This window comes from Cyanistes caeruleus, chromosome Z, assembly GCF_971803275.1.
Source record: "Cyanistes caeruleus chromosome Z, bCyaCae1.hap1.1, whole genome shotgun sequence".
Classification (NCBI taxonomy): Eukaryota; Metazoa; Chordata; class Aves; order Passeriformes; family Paridae; genus Cyanistes; species Cyanistes caeruleus.
Window position 1 is genome coordinate 56,462,120 of NC_141732.1, and position 14,410 is coordinate 56,476,529.

The window sequence follows — 14,410 nt, forward strand, 5'->3', positions numbered from 1 at the left end:
TTTTTAGGAAAACAAGGAGGTTTACAAGAGCAACTTGATACTACAAATCTAATCATAACCATAGATCACACTTAAAAGTTACATTTCAGGATTACATAGGTTTAGCAATGAGTCTGGGTGGTAAAAAGAGTAAAATTCTTGCTATGACAGATGACCAGCTGGAGTTTAATACCTTTGTTTTCAAAGTGCAATTCTTAGCTGGGAAAATGTGTCTCTACTCTATCTTACATAAACATCCCCTTGCAAGTTACATGTCTGCAAAAAGTCACAGCACTTTTTTCTCATCTGCATACTTCATGGTATGTGTTTGAAGCCCACAGCTCATATTACAGCATGAAGATGTAAGGAGGGGAATTAAAACTATATGATTATCTCGAGTAGAATGAAAATGACTGAGACAAGGTTTTTGGTATTTTAACTGTGTCAAAGTCAAAGTTAGCAAAGAATTTTAGTCATGCCTGGGGCTTGGAATCAGATGGGTTTCTTTGCTGAGGAAAAGGGCTTCTGGCAGTAAGGCTTCATCTTCTTTGATTGATTTCCCCTAATTGATAAAAACAATCCAAGGGAACCATATGTTTTATGGCTGCTGGCAAACCTCAGTAGGTTCATCCTGCCAGGACATACACAAAAGTAGGAATTTGAGGCTGAGGCAGGAAAAAAAAGGCTCAAAGAGAGTAAGCAGTAGTTTAGTGTCACTCACAAAGGTTCTGAGAAAACAATTCTTGTTTGTGGTCTGTTCAGAATCAAACACATGCTTGAGCCAGACCCTATTCTCATCCTTCTTTGCAGGACTTTCAGTTTTAATCAGCGCTGATTTGTAAAAAAAAAAAAAAAAAAAAAAAAATTCCTTAGTTTTAATTGCTAATGACTCCTAAGTCAATCTGGAGAAAAAATTTGATCAAAATCAGCAGTAAACAAAGGCATAACCAGTTGCAAAGCCACTGGTGATGCGTTCTGATTTCTTGCAGTGCTGTTGCAGTATGTGTCAGTTAGACATCACAGTGAGAGGCATGGCAGATGTCTCAGGAAACTATCCCTATCTCATAGCCACTGTTCCATTCCTCAGCTGAAGAAGCAACTCAGTCTCTCAAGCCACTCTTCCTCAAAAAGTGCTAATGTAATTAAAGTTACAAAATATTAAAAAATAATCACGTAGTATTGATCTTTTCAGAGAGGTATGCCCAGAAATCTGGAACTGAAAATCTCTTAAGAATAGGCTGTCTCCTTTCAAGTGTCCTGGTATTCCCAGCTGCCATCGTGGTAATTCAGCATTTCTGGTAAAAGACAAGTGAAAATGATAGAGCAGTAAACTCACTGTAATTTACACCATATGGTAAATTAATACAAATCTTTAAAAATTAAATTATAATTGGATTAGTTCTGTCTGGCATGCTTCATCCAATCTCTGAAAGCCTGTGGCTTGTGCCATAGCTATTAGTCTGCATATTACTACTTCAGAATAAGGAAAGAAACCCTAATTTATTTTAAAGGCAGCATCCAGTGCAAGCCTTGATATAGTCTATGTAGACAATGCTTGAAAAATTCCACAATTCAGGATAAACATTAGTCCACAAAGCAGTCACCAACATGTGATTCTTTCCATAAAACATACTTTTCCCTCCTTTCCTCCCATATACATCACAGTATTCTCATATCCTTCATCACCACCTCCCCACCTTTTTATACACATTTTGCCTATGTCCCTTCCCACTTTGTTGCAATGTCCTTGCTTTATTGAGTTTTCCTACACAACACCACAGATCTCAAATACAGGTCACACTCAGGCTGCAGTTAATCTACCTCACTACATTGCCACTAAAGTATTCCAGGCTCCCCCAATTTCCTTAGCTAGACCACAACAAACCCCCCCTAGTTCTTCCCCATGTCCCCAGTCTCCTGCAGCGATAGGAGACTCTCCTATCTCCTCTCTCCCCCTCTCTCTCCACTGCTCCCTACAGCATCTTCCCACTACAACATCCCTCACACTGTCTGACAACCCCAGCCTCAGCTGCACACTGATATTTGCCAAGGAGCAGTCTGCACGCACCACAGCTGGTGTGGAGCCACCCAGGCACTAGCTGATATCATATTGCAATAGGCCTGACCATCCAGGAACCCAGGGATTCAGAGAGCAAGGTGTGCACCACAAGCCTGGCAGCTGATGCCTCTCAGGAAGCCAGTGTGACATGCTGCCTACCAGATGCCTGGCAGATGCAACAAATGGCATCAAGGATGGTATTATCCCAGGCCTCTGCTGTTTCTGATAGGCCCCATTCAGTGCAACAGGAGTTTTGCCAGCTGTTTCCATGGGAAGTGGGAGTGGATCCTGAAGAACAGAATGAGCAGCAGCCTCCCTTTCCTATGATGTTAGTTTTGCATAGCATGCTTATAACCTGACTGCACCCTTACAGCTGGAACCTCCCAGCTAGACTCTGGTGCCCTTATCCTTGGAAGGTGCACCAAGCACAGCCACAGAGCTCTTTCTTCAATGTTTTTAGAGAAGTCTTCCTCATCAGGATGCAAACAAAAGTCTGAGCCTGAGTGCACTGTCATGCTGAATGTGCTTCCGCAAGATACTATGCTCATTTGCTCATTTACACGCCTCTGCTCTCTCTCTAACTTCCAGAGTGCACAAGCGTTTTGGGGACAGCAACTGTCTTTTCATTCTGTTCCTGTACATTATCAAACATATTCTGATCTCCTGCCTAGGATTACAGTCACCAAAAGAGGGTCATTAGCAATCCAGCAAAGTCTTAACAGGCGTTTTGTTTACAAACAAAATGCCTGAAATTAGAAAGGAGAGGCTTTGCTACCATAAGCTCAACAGAAAATTTTCTCTTCCTTTGGGACAATTGCTTGCAGTGAAGAAAGGCTGCTTGGTGACATTGGGGAGTGAGCCCTTTTTCCAGCTGTTGACACAGTCTTGGTTCAAAGCTTCCAATAGAGCATGTGGAGAAGCCCTTTCATCTTCACAAAAGTGAATTCATGCTGTTCTTGCCAAAATGAGGTGGCTTCTTTTATTTCCTGTTATCATTTTCCACACTTCTAAATGCTCAGGAACAGTCTGCAGGCACATTCCAGAGGGGATATTTAATATTTTATTGCAAAGGAAGTACTAAAGGATTGGTTCCCATAGTCACTATCTGCAAAAGTTTTCCCCACAGGGCTCATGTAAGCAGAGAGTATATTCCTTTCTACACCCACTGTTCCTGCTGAATACAATGCCAGGAAAACCCGCTGCTTCCAGTGAGGCTCATAAATCTCCTTGTTGATCCCTGACAGTTTTGCTTGCCTTGAAGAAGGAATGAATACACAGGCTTGAGATCAGCATCCTAAGCCATTATCAGACCTCTAGAAAGGTGCCAGCTGCATTACCTAAAAATAGCTCAGGTACCCTGAGAAAAGATTACCTGCCAAACTGTAAACTGAAGAGCCTATTACCCAATATACCTCTAACAGCTGAGAGGCAAGCAACACACACCTCAGAGGTTTGCGTATGAACTCTGAAAAGGAGTGAATTCAGAGTGAATTTAAAGCTAATTCTTTAAGGTAAATATTTTGTTGCTGGATAGCCATCAGTGCACAGTTCTATTTGAACTTGTCATCTCTGAGGCAGTCTGTAACCCACCACATCTGCATTGGGTCTTGCATCTTACTGTGTAAATATTTTAGAATCATGATGGTTTTCAGGATAGCACCTGTTTCACAGCAAGTCACATGTGTACTCATTAATGCTGCCTGATTGACCGCAACAGCTCTCTTTCTCCTATCATGCCAATTCTGTGAGTCTTTTCAATCCAATTGCCTATGTATAGGCAAGACACCAAAAATGGCTTTCTAATTCATCAAGTTATTCACAAGTCCTCCTTTTTCCCCTAAATAAATCCCAAGCCATAGCTATGCCAAATAAGCAGATTACTATTCTGCCTTACCACATTCTCCAAGGTTGTGTGCATCTTGCTTTGCTTCTGTTGTTCATCAAAGTATCTGTCTTGTATACTGTGCACTTCTCAGGCAACTGTTTTCATGGTTCATGCAGTCATGTACACGTGAGAATAGCCATATTAGCAATGTTGAAGGATGCAGTTCATAACATATTTTCTACTTGGCAAAGATGGTTTAGAAGCTCCAGTTCCTATTTCTTTGCTATGCCACAGCCCTGTGTGTCTTTGCTAATGCTATGCACTCCTGTCTGCAACCTGGTTTGCAGCATGTTCCAACCACCACTAGAAGGGTGGTGGCTGCAAAGGAGGGTGGGAAAGAATGACTGAATGAAGAGCTGAGGATGAAGAGAGATTTCCCAAGCTGACTTTGTTGTTGAAGAAAACATGGAATGACATCCTCAGATGGAAAAGATTTTTCTTATCTGCTCTCCTGCCAATTATCATCCCTTCCATATCCATAACATGAGCCAGCACAGCTACACAAACATGTAAGATATCACAGAATAATAAGTTTAGCCGCTGTGAGAGGCCTTAGATCAGATCAGTTCTTAGGAAATCTGTTTGGTAAGACTGGAGATTATACAGCTCCTCCAGAGTAACATTGCCAAGCATGTAATTTGAACTCTGACTTTTTGAGACAAAGAGCTTTTACACCTACTTTCAAACTACTCTAAAGTCACACCCAGATGATACATCAGTGGTGTTCTGCACAAAGAAATTGTACCAACACAATTTAGGTTCTATCACCAGATTAATTCAGAATCAGCTAGTGGCCACTTAAACCAGGTTGAAAAACAGGTACAGTGCCTCTGACCAGAATCACTACACATTCTCAGTCTATGCCCTGAAGTCCCACATGAAAGTCCATTTGAACATGCCGTTTATATACATAAGACTCTCCAGTACATCCAGAAGCCATTGTGACTAGCAGATGTGTTGTGCAGTACATTTGGGTGCATAATTTCCACCACCTAAACACATTAAATTTACTAGGCTTGCAACTATGCAGAGTGTGTGCAATACCAATGGCAGATTCAGGTATCCAAGTGTCTCTACCTGGAACTATTACACAGAAATATAGGACACATGAAAATGCCTCTGCGCCAGTTTTCTACCAGCCCCATTCACTGCTAAAGAAAAACCAGTCAAAAGGCACAAACTGTTCCACTTCACACAATGTGCTGCCTCTGTTTGACCACATCTATTCATTTTTCTAGTCACGGGCAGGGTATTCTAGTTGTTTGCAGGTAGCTTCATGTTTTCTTGAAGAGCAAATAATGCAAGGTTTGAACAGGGGCCAACAAGAGACTGTGGAGATTGCAGAATCTACATGAATTAGTATTGTTTTCTAAGTACTGTGATCTCTTGATCTGATTACTGAAGAAAGCAAAACATGTAGGAAGAGAATGAAATGGATTTTGTCACCCTTCAGGCAGAAATTATATAAGAGAACAGTTGTATTTTGATCAGCTACATTACTATTGAATAGATAGCTCAGTTAATTCCAGGGAATCAGTGGCAAAACTCCTATGGATTGTAATTGAGCCCAGATGTAACCCAGTAATCAAAACCAGTTTGGTCTTCTTTGGACTCTGTTTTGACCAAAAGTTAAGTGATATAAATATGGTGGGACAAACAATCTAAGGACAAAACAGAATTCAACAGTATAGCATTCTAAATTGAGTAACTCTCAAAGATTTAGTGTTTATCTGTGTGCACAACTCATAGATTACAGAATTTATATGCATAAAAGTTTCATATATCAGCAAAACAGAACAAAATGGTCATTAGGATAAATTTACCCTTCTTTTACTTGCATAACCCATAATTCTGCTGAATCACATGTTTACTGGTGGATAATATGCAAGTACAAAAAGGCTGTATTGAAAAGCCAAAACCAAAACAAAACCCACAACAACAAAAAAACATCATTCGCAATGTAAAAAAATGCCCAGTAAGACTCTTCTATTGTGGCAGGAATTGATGGGGAAATTTCAACATATCTGTTAGACATCAAAAGGAGCTGAGATAGCACAATGATATAAATGTGAGAGCAAAATTGTTATAAGACTTTGGCTCTCAATTAGCTCTTTGTAGAACCAAGATAATTAATTATCATGGATTAATGAATGAGTCTGCCTGCTTGTACACAAACTGCACAAGTACAAAGAAGAGTATTTCAAGATACAAGACATTTATAGATCAGTACATACTAGACATATACATACAGACATAGATCAGTACAAGAAAGGAAGGTACTCACATTCAAATGATAAAACAGCAGAGACAGAATAGAAAGAACAAGTTTTTTCAAGAAAGTTTCAGGCGAAGCAACCATGTGGATAAAACAAATATTCAGGAAATGAACATGACAATGAAGGGACATGGCCAGAAGAGGAACGAAAGAACTGGGGAACATAAGTTTCACATCAACTCATTCTAAATACAAGATAGCCAGCAGTCCTTTCCAAAGTAAGCAATCATTATACCAACAAAGAATGGGCAAGATACAGTAAAATAAAAAATATATGGCAAGGGGAGCACTAAAGGAAAAAAAACATAGCTGAAGGTAATGACTGCTGAGGAGAAAAGTCACCTTTAGGAAACATATTAAAAGATCCCAGTAGTAGCTTTACAATGTTTCATAGACAAATAATTTCAAAGTCCATCATAGGAAAAGGTTGAGGAAAAATGGGGAGCAAAAATGCATTAAAAAACCCAAAACAAACCAACAACCCAAACACTAAAACTCCTTTGTTCTGCCCTATCTTTTTAAGATTCTTTGAAATCATAAAGTGTTCTATCACAAAAAAACCCAAACAGATTGTCAGTGTGACTGCCACCAAATTACAAGAGATATTTAATGATTTGCTTCAGTAAGCTTGTGAATTTACTTTGGGGTACATTTTGGAAGTATACTGTTCAATGAAATGTCAAATGACTAGCCCAACTGCAACAATATTCACCCTTCATATGAGAAAACCCTACCTCTAGTGACCTCTGCATTTGTGTATCCATATAAAGAGATATTTCCTTCTCTCAGGGAAGCCAGATATCTACTAATATGAGCACGAGAACATTCATAAACACTTCTTACGTAGCCCAGGAGAGAAGGAGGCCCAGTCTGGGCATACTTTGAGTCACCAGAAATCAGAGGACAAGCAGAGAGGCATCATGTGGGTTGTGGGATATTTCTTCGCAGGATTATCTGGATGAACTGCAGCAATTAAGACTTCATCTGAGCTCAGAAAAACATTATACTCTTAACTCTGCAATTTTGTTTGACATTTTCTCACTGTGTCATCTAGTGACTACATATTTATGTGTCTCCTTCTAGTTTTGTTCTCATCCTGCAGTAAGGAAATTGGCAAGGGTGGCTCCACTACAGTCACCTCACAGCTCCCTCCTAACCATTTCTCAGTGGGAAGAAAGCCAGACATTAGCCAAGATAAACCTCATGTGATCACTCACTTCTGCACCCCTGGATTTGAGAGAAAATGAGCCTTACTAGCATGCTGAGTTCTGAGAAATGGAGATAGTTTCCTGCTGCTTCCTACAAAAAGTTATCTTCCTAAAAATTTATCTGAACTTTCTCTCAACTTATGCACAAACAAGTTGGAAGAGAATGAGCAGAAAGTCCAGCAATCTACAAGTTCCTCCAGACATGGGTTTTAAATATTGGATGACCTCAGGACACCAGTTACAATGAGGTTATTCCCATCAGAGAATTCACAAAGTTTTCATTGGGAGCAAGCAGGGTACCTCTACCATACATAAAAACAGTTGGGTGCCTGTGCTGGAATTGTTTCAATTCTTAGCTTCCATTTCCTCTTGCTGTTTATGGAGGGAAGAAGGGCATTTGCTTGGGTTTGGCCTGTATAAGTATTGGCCCTGTATTATTTCGCTAAAAAAAAAAGGTTCAAGATGATTGATATGAGGACAGTGCTGGAAAAGTTATGTTACAATTTTAACCATAACAGATTTCACTTGGTGCTATTCTGTGGGAAATTAAATCAAATACAGTAGCAGAGCAATCTATCAAAGAAAATTGGTTTCACTGAGCAGCACTGAGCAGCACTGAGCAGCAGTATCCGCTTAAAAGTATGTAACTCATAAGCATATGAAACAAATGAGTTTTTCCATTTCTTTCATTTCTCATGTCTTAAGAAAATGGGATCTAATTCATAAATTGCAATATACAAATCAGAAAACCTCTAAGAGGCAATGTGTGTAGGTTAGGCTGTTCATTCAAAATTGTTCAGCAACTCTACCTTCTTTCCCAAGGCTTATCTCTCAGCCACATTTGTCCTAGTAAGAATTATATGATGTGAAATTGTTACAGACTTAAAGAATGTGCAGGGGAATAACTGACTAAAGGATTAGTCATTGCACTCCTGGAATCCACCAATAATAACAAGGTGGTATCTTTGCCACTAAAAGTAAATTTTCAGAGTGACATTAAACTACATTAGGCAATTTGGAAGAAGGGCAGGCTGGGTAAAATACAGGCTTTTCACAAGAACAACAGAAATAATTGGTCATTCAAAGTCAGTTCTGCTGACTCTATAGTGTAAGTCTTGCAGGAGACTGCAAGTAGGTAATTTGGCTTGAATTTCTCAAGTTTACCCATGCAGAATAAAACAGTTCAGAAATATGCAGACCTCCTGGATGCCAATGTTGCTTACTAAATGCTATGAGGAAAGCTATACTATTCTGTTTGGGGTGTTTGGGTTTGGTTTTTTTTTAATTTGAAAATGGAAAGCTTTATTTTTATTTTTTATAACTTCAGGGTATTAGGCTTTTATTTACATTTCTTATTGGTTTCAATGGCAATGGTTGGGATGGACTAAAACTTCAATTCTCCATGAGTCCTCATTCAAGCTTCATCACTTTTAAAGAAGCAGAAAATCACAAAAAAAAGATTGCCCACCAAGTTGAACCCAAGCAGTTCAACAGTAGTTTAAATTAGTGGGCAGGGCTGTGCAAGGTGGTATCTTTTGGTGAGAGGGTGGCTGTAAAGACAAGAACAGTAGTCTCCTTAGCCACTGCAGCCAGAGCAGGCAGGAACCATGGCTCAGAAACCTTAGCAAGTAATTTCCTTTTCTGCTACTCCACATCACCTTCTTCCATGCATATACTTTTCCCAGTCTCATTTGGACCTAAAGTGGCAAACATAGTTTGTGGGACTTAAGTTGGTATTAAATTCCTAACTTTGTCATGATAAACTACCAAAGCACTGTACCCAAGCAGCAGCTCTCTTCAGCTTGTTTTAACCTCTATTCTGCCCTTCTGCCTTCTCTAAGCCTGCATTGCTCTGACAAGTCATCCATGAAATATGAACATGTACATCACACGTAAGACTTCTAATGGCTTTTCTTGTATTGGTGATGTGTTTTCATCATGACACTCTGCCTGTCACTTTCTGTTAAACCTGAGTATTACATCTCAGCACCAAGGAAGAAGCCTCCTCAGTAGCAAAAGTTTTTTTTCAAGAAGAGAAATGTGCACAAACACATCAAGGATACCTTTGACTGCAATGTTTCCCATTACCGTACTGTATCACATTATTTGAAATCAGGAAAATCAATACATTTGCAGACTGTTTATAATCAATGTATTTTAATTATAGACTATATATATTAACTACAGGCCCAACAATATTGTGGTTCACAATGTCACTCTAAAGCTGGCTAGAAATTAGACATTTAGATCTATGCTGTTGCATGATTAGCAATGTATCACTTTTCAGTTTTGCACCTCAAACTGTTTTTCTGCTGCTGAATGCACATCAGAATTTAGCATAAGTTAGCATAAAAAAAAAAAAAGCCAAATGGGGATGGGAGAAGGGAATATTTATTTTCTTGTTGTGCCCCTTACTTATATAAAATGTAGCACAAAAGGAAAATATATACTCAAAGATATTAGCTACAGAAAAGTAAAATGATATTGCTATAATTTCACATTAATTCATTGTTTCAAAATCTTTGATTTCTTGCTGTCACACTCAGCATATGTCATCAGGCCAACGAAGTGTCTTACCTGAAACACTGGGGAAGGGATCAAGCTCTGAGGTGAGAAAGAGTGTGGTGGTCCAGCAGTGAAAATAGGTAGCAACACAAGTGGATGTGCCTCAGAGCTTGCAAGAGAAATCCAGATCTCCCAGTCCTTGTATGCTTCCACTCATTATAGACCTGTGAAAATCATTGCCCAGACTGTGATAGATGTTGCACTTAATATTTACTCATTATTAGTAGGTACTGTTCTCTTAGCCAGATCACACTTCTGCATTACCTTTGTATCAAAGGTGCTAATGGTCTTCTTTGATATAGTACTACCACACCCAAGAGCATGAGGAAGAAAATTATCTGATGATCTGATGGGAAGAGCAAAGGAGCTGATCAAGACAGCACTCCTGTACAAAATTCTCTGCGACCAGAGTGGGAAAGGTACTTCTGACTCTGGCATGATTGCATGTGAGAGTTGTGGAACAGGACCAGGACTGGCCACAGCATGCAAATTCTACATTCTGGGGAACTGAACAGTTTTGGAAAATGTTTTCTTTTTAAATCTGAATGAATGTTTGATGAAAGGCTAAAGATGCACACACACACACTGTCAGCGACACTCCATGGCACTCACTTGCTGGGAAGTGAGGGAAGCTGCAGACTGCAGCTTTTGTTACACCTGATCTGAGGCCAGGCTCAGGACCTGATGGTGAGAGCCACTACCCCAGGGCTGCTGTCTGACTTGAATGTGCTCATCTTCTCTCTCTTCTCATTGCCTTTCAATGGAGAGTATGCAAAGAAGGCTCACCATATGTATTCCATGTTCTTAACCTCTTTCCATAGGCATCTAGATTCAACCTGACAAAAAATAGGATCTTTGATCTGATCCAGTAGTGTCAGATGTGTGTGCTCCTCCATTTCTTCCTCTCCCTTTTATCTGGCACCCACTCAAAGCTCCAATCCTTTGTGAGAAGCCTTTGCTAGCTGTCTTCAACAGAGTTGCTATGTTTCTCAAGAAAGATTCCTTTCCAATAAATCAGAATTTTGCAATAATATTTCTTATTATGGAAAAACTGTCCAACTCAATCTTTTTAAGAATTTTCTCTTACAAAGGAGATAAGCAGAAGTTTATCCTTACATTTTGCTGATACCATTGAGGTTGTCATGCAAATAAAGTCTCGTTGACTGTGTGTGCAAGTCCTTGAAGTTTAAGCCCAGGTTTTTTCCTAGGTAGCAGCAGTTTGTCTCAAGCAGCAATGTTCCTGGCATCCCACCAAAGTCCATGGAAAAGTTGTGATATATCTCAGGAGGCCCTGATTTAGACTTTATCTACATAAACAGAAGTCTGGGCCAGTACAAGATATACCTATCTCCATTTAAAAAATCATAGCAATTAGAAACCAAGTACCTTGAGGTTATCTTACTTTGACAGTTGATCCAGATTATTTCAAGAGCATTCCAAAGAAGATCTGGTCCTTGATACAATACTGAGAACTAAACAGATTTGTTCCTCAATTAAACTAAATGTCATGCTTTGTGTACCCATAAGGAGGTGGTGTATAAAGATGGAAAGTGTCTGTCATGCTTCAGTCCATGAGTTGGCCCAACAACTGCAACCATAAGCCTGGACAGACTGCTGCCTACGCTAGCCTGTTCCAGCATGCCCACAGTCCAGAAAAGGAAGGAAACATAGCGCTGAGCTGTCACAGATGAGACTCCTGCAGGCGTTTAGTGCATCAGAAAAGGGTTTTAGGATCATTGGCCCTAAAACACTCCCTAGGAATTAACTGGTTTTCAGTGACCCAGACAGCAAAACTTGAATAGATCAATTAATTACTCTTATGACATTCTCCAGTGACCCATAACCCAGAGCTGCAACTGTAGAATCTTGGTCTACTTGAGCCTTATGAATAACAAGTTCCCAAACAGCCACAGCAGGCAATTTTGCAGGATGTGGAACAGTCATTCTGACCCCAGGCTCCTGACAGCTCTAGTGAAGCTGGCTGCCTTTTTCCTTACAAGCCATCAGGAATGACTGCGCTGAAGGCAGTGCCTACACTCACTATACCTCCTGCCTGAGCAGCTTTGAGCACAGAGTCCCACAGTGCACTCAGACCTGTAGGGCTGGCCAGTGCTCAGGAAATCCCAGTCTCTTTAAATGGCAAAAATAACTTTTCCTAATCTTCCACAACATTGCTCAATACACGTTCCAGTTATCTCAAAGCACAAAGATGAAGGGGAAGTAAATTTTTAAATTTCAAATAGGATTCAACTTCTCCGTTTTAAGGAAATCTTCAGGTATAACAGCACAGTCTTTTTCACATATTTATATTGAAAAGGCCTTGCAGAACAGCCAGCAAAGGAGCATAGGTCAGCAGTTGATCTGTTCTGAAATTACAGCCATAATTCTGGAATGCTATTCCCTCTACACCAGTACTGCTGTAGGCACTTACAAAGTACCTGTAATACACCTGAGTGCACACAAGTGATTGGCCCTCTGTGCTCTGCAGAACATCCTTCAGTTGCAACACCAGCAAGGTTTCAGCCTCAGTGTCTGATAGGATTGGGTTTTGAGAGAGGTCTCTGGTGATTCTTTCATATTCCTTCATACATTTGCTTGGGAGCAATCAACGGAGACTGGTATTCCTTCTACCTTTCTCTCTGAGACAGAAGAGACACCATTACCCTGCACATGACAATGGTTTCTGCAACTGATAGTGAAGGAAAAGCAGAAAAAAATAGTATGACTCTGAATGACAGTATATCCCCATTCAGCATGGATGTACATGTATGTGCATCTGCATGCACATGTTCAAAAAGTGAACAAGAGACAAGTCTCGAAGAAGTCAACTCCTGGTTTCAGCCTTTGCAACAGCCCTTGATTTTCATTCTCCTAGGTGGAGTAGAGGAGATCCTAAAACATGGATCCTATCTGATTTCAAGATGATTTTCAGGTGGGGAGAAAGAAAAAAAGGAGGGGAAACGGCCTTTCTTGTCACCAGTAGTGGCTGCATGTTGGTGGTGTTGAACAAAATTAGGGTTTCAGCCCTCAATCCCTCAAGTCAGCGTATCTTGAAGTTTTCTTCAGAACAATCCTGGACAATTTATAACATTTGGAAACCTACAAAACAGACATTAATGGAAAAGTTAGGAGAATAGATGGTTTATTTTAGCATAGTTAGACAAGCCATTCTTAGAAAGAAAGGAAAAGACAGAATTACTGAAATGGAAGTAGTGGAGTTTATAGCGGAGAGCATAGCAGAGTGGGAGAGAAGCTGCTCTGAGACCAGTGAATGGACTTGCCTCATCCAGATAAAACACATGAGAATCTGCATACCTGTTCTCCCTGGAAAGGCATGGTTAGGTGAGACCAAGCTATGAGTTACCCTCAAGCAGAAGAATGGCTCCCGAGCTACACTACTGCCTTGAGTTCATTGTGTAACACTAGCTACCCAACCCTGGATGCCCCAAATTTTCCCCTTTCCACATGGTTGCAAGTTGCTTTTGCAGTATCAGTGACCTGAATATATGAGAGCAAAACTCTCAGAGAGAATTAGATTCAAGAGGCTTGAAGCTTCCCAGAAATCTGAAAGAACTGGCATTTCAGTCTTCATGGACCACTAGAGCCAGTTAAAAGGTCAGAAATAAAAGGTTATTGACCTGTAGATTTTCTTGAGACTCAGAGGGCACTGTGACTTCAGCCCTTGAGTTCTTCTCACAACACAGGGATCATAAAGGTTTTGCAGGTCACTGACCCCACAGCATATGAAATCAGAAAAATAGCTGGTAGATTACTCTGCATTTTATATTATTGCAATTGAGTTTACATAAATTACTAAGCAATATCACTAACTGGAAAAGCTTATGAAGGGCACAAGTAATCACACTGCAAGAAATACTAAAAAACATTATTTAGCCTAAATTATACAGCCAGTCAAATTAGAGATCATAAGGTCCTATCTGATCTTACAGTCCACTAATCTATTGTTTCCCTCTGGCAAAACTAAGAACCTCTATGTCTGGTTTTAGTTTTTCTTGTATTTCTTAAATTGTATTTCTCATAGTCTTCCTAAAATATATGCAGCTATCACTTCTTCAAACAAGTATATCCCTGCATTTATATTATATTATTATATATTATGCCCAAGGAGGGTTTGTTCTTGACATGTTGCCAAGAAACCTTGAGAACACAAGTCTATCACTTTGATCATGAAAGGACAAGTGGTTGCAGTAATTTGAAACTTTATTTGACAGGATGGAAGTAAGATAGGAAGTGAAATGTTAAACTCCACTGTAAAGATCAATGCTTGAGAAACATATAAACAGAACAGAAGTGGATTTTAAAAAGCTAATACAAAAGGAGGGAAGGACTCTGGTATACGTTTTACCAAATACGCCTTAAATGGCACTTCCCTCACGAAAGTGAACTCTTGATTGTTGCTGTGCTTAGAGCACTCTCGC

General features: G+C 39.9%; 1 long non-coding RNA gene across 1 annotated transcript in view; it reads right to left on the reverse strand.

The window, feature by feature from the left end:
* LOC111940652 (uncharacterized) overlaps positions 1 to 14,410 on the reverse strand; it is a 16,898-nt gene continuing 2,488 nt past the window's right edge. Inside the window, exons 3-5 of the long non-coding RNA XR_015280030.1 lie at positions 10,236 to 13,070; positions 9,984 to 10,135; positions 1 to 1,274 (exon numbers count right to left, since the gene is read on the reverse strand). This is a non-coding gene — a long non-coding RNA (uncharacterized LOC111940652). The remainder of the gene's footprint in view (positions 1,275 to 9,983; positions 10,136 to 10,235; positions 13,071 to 14,410) is intronic.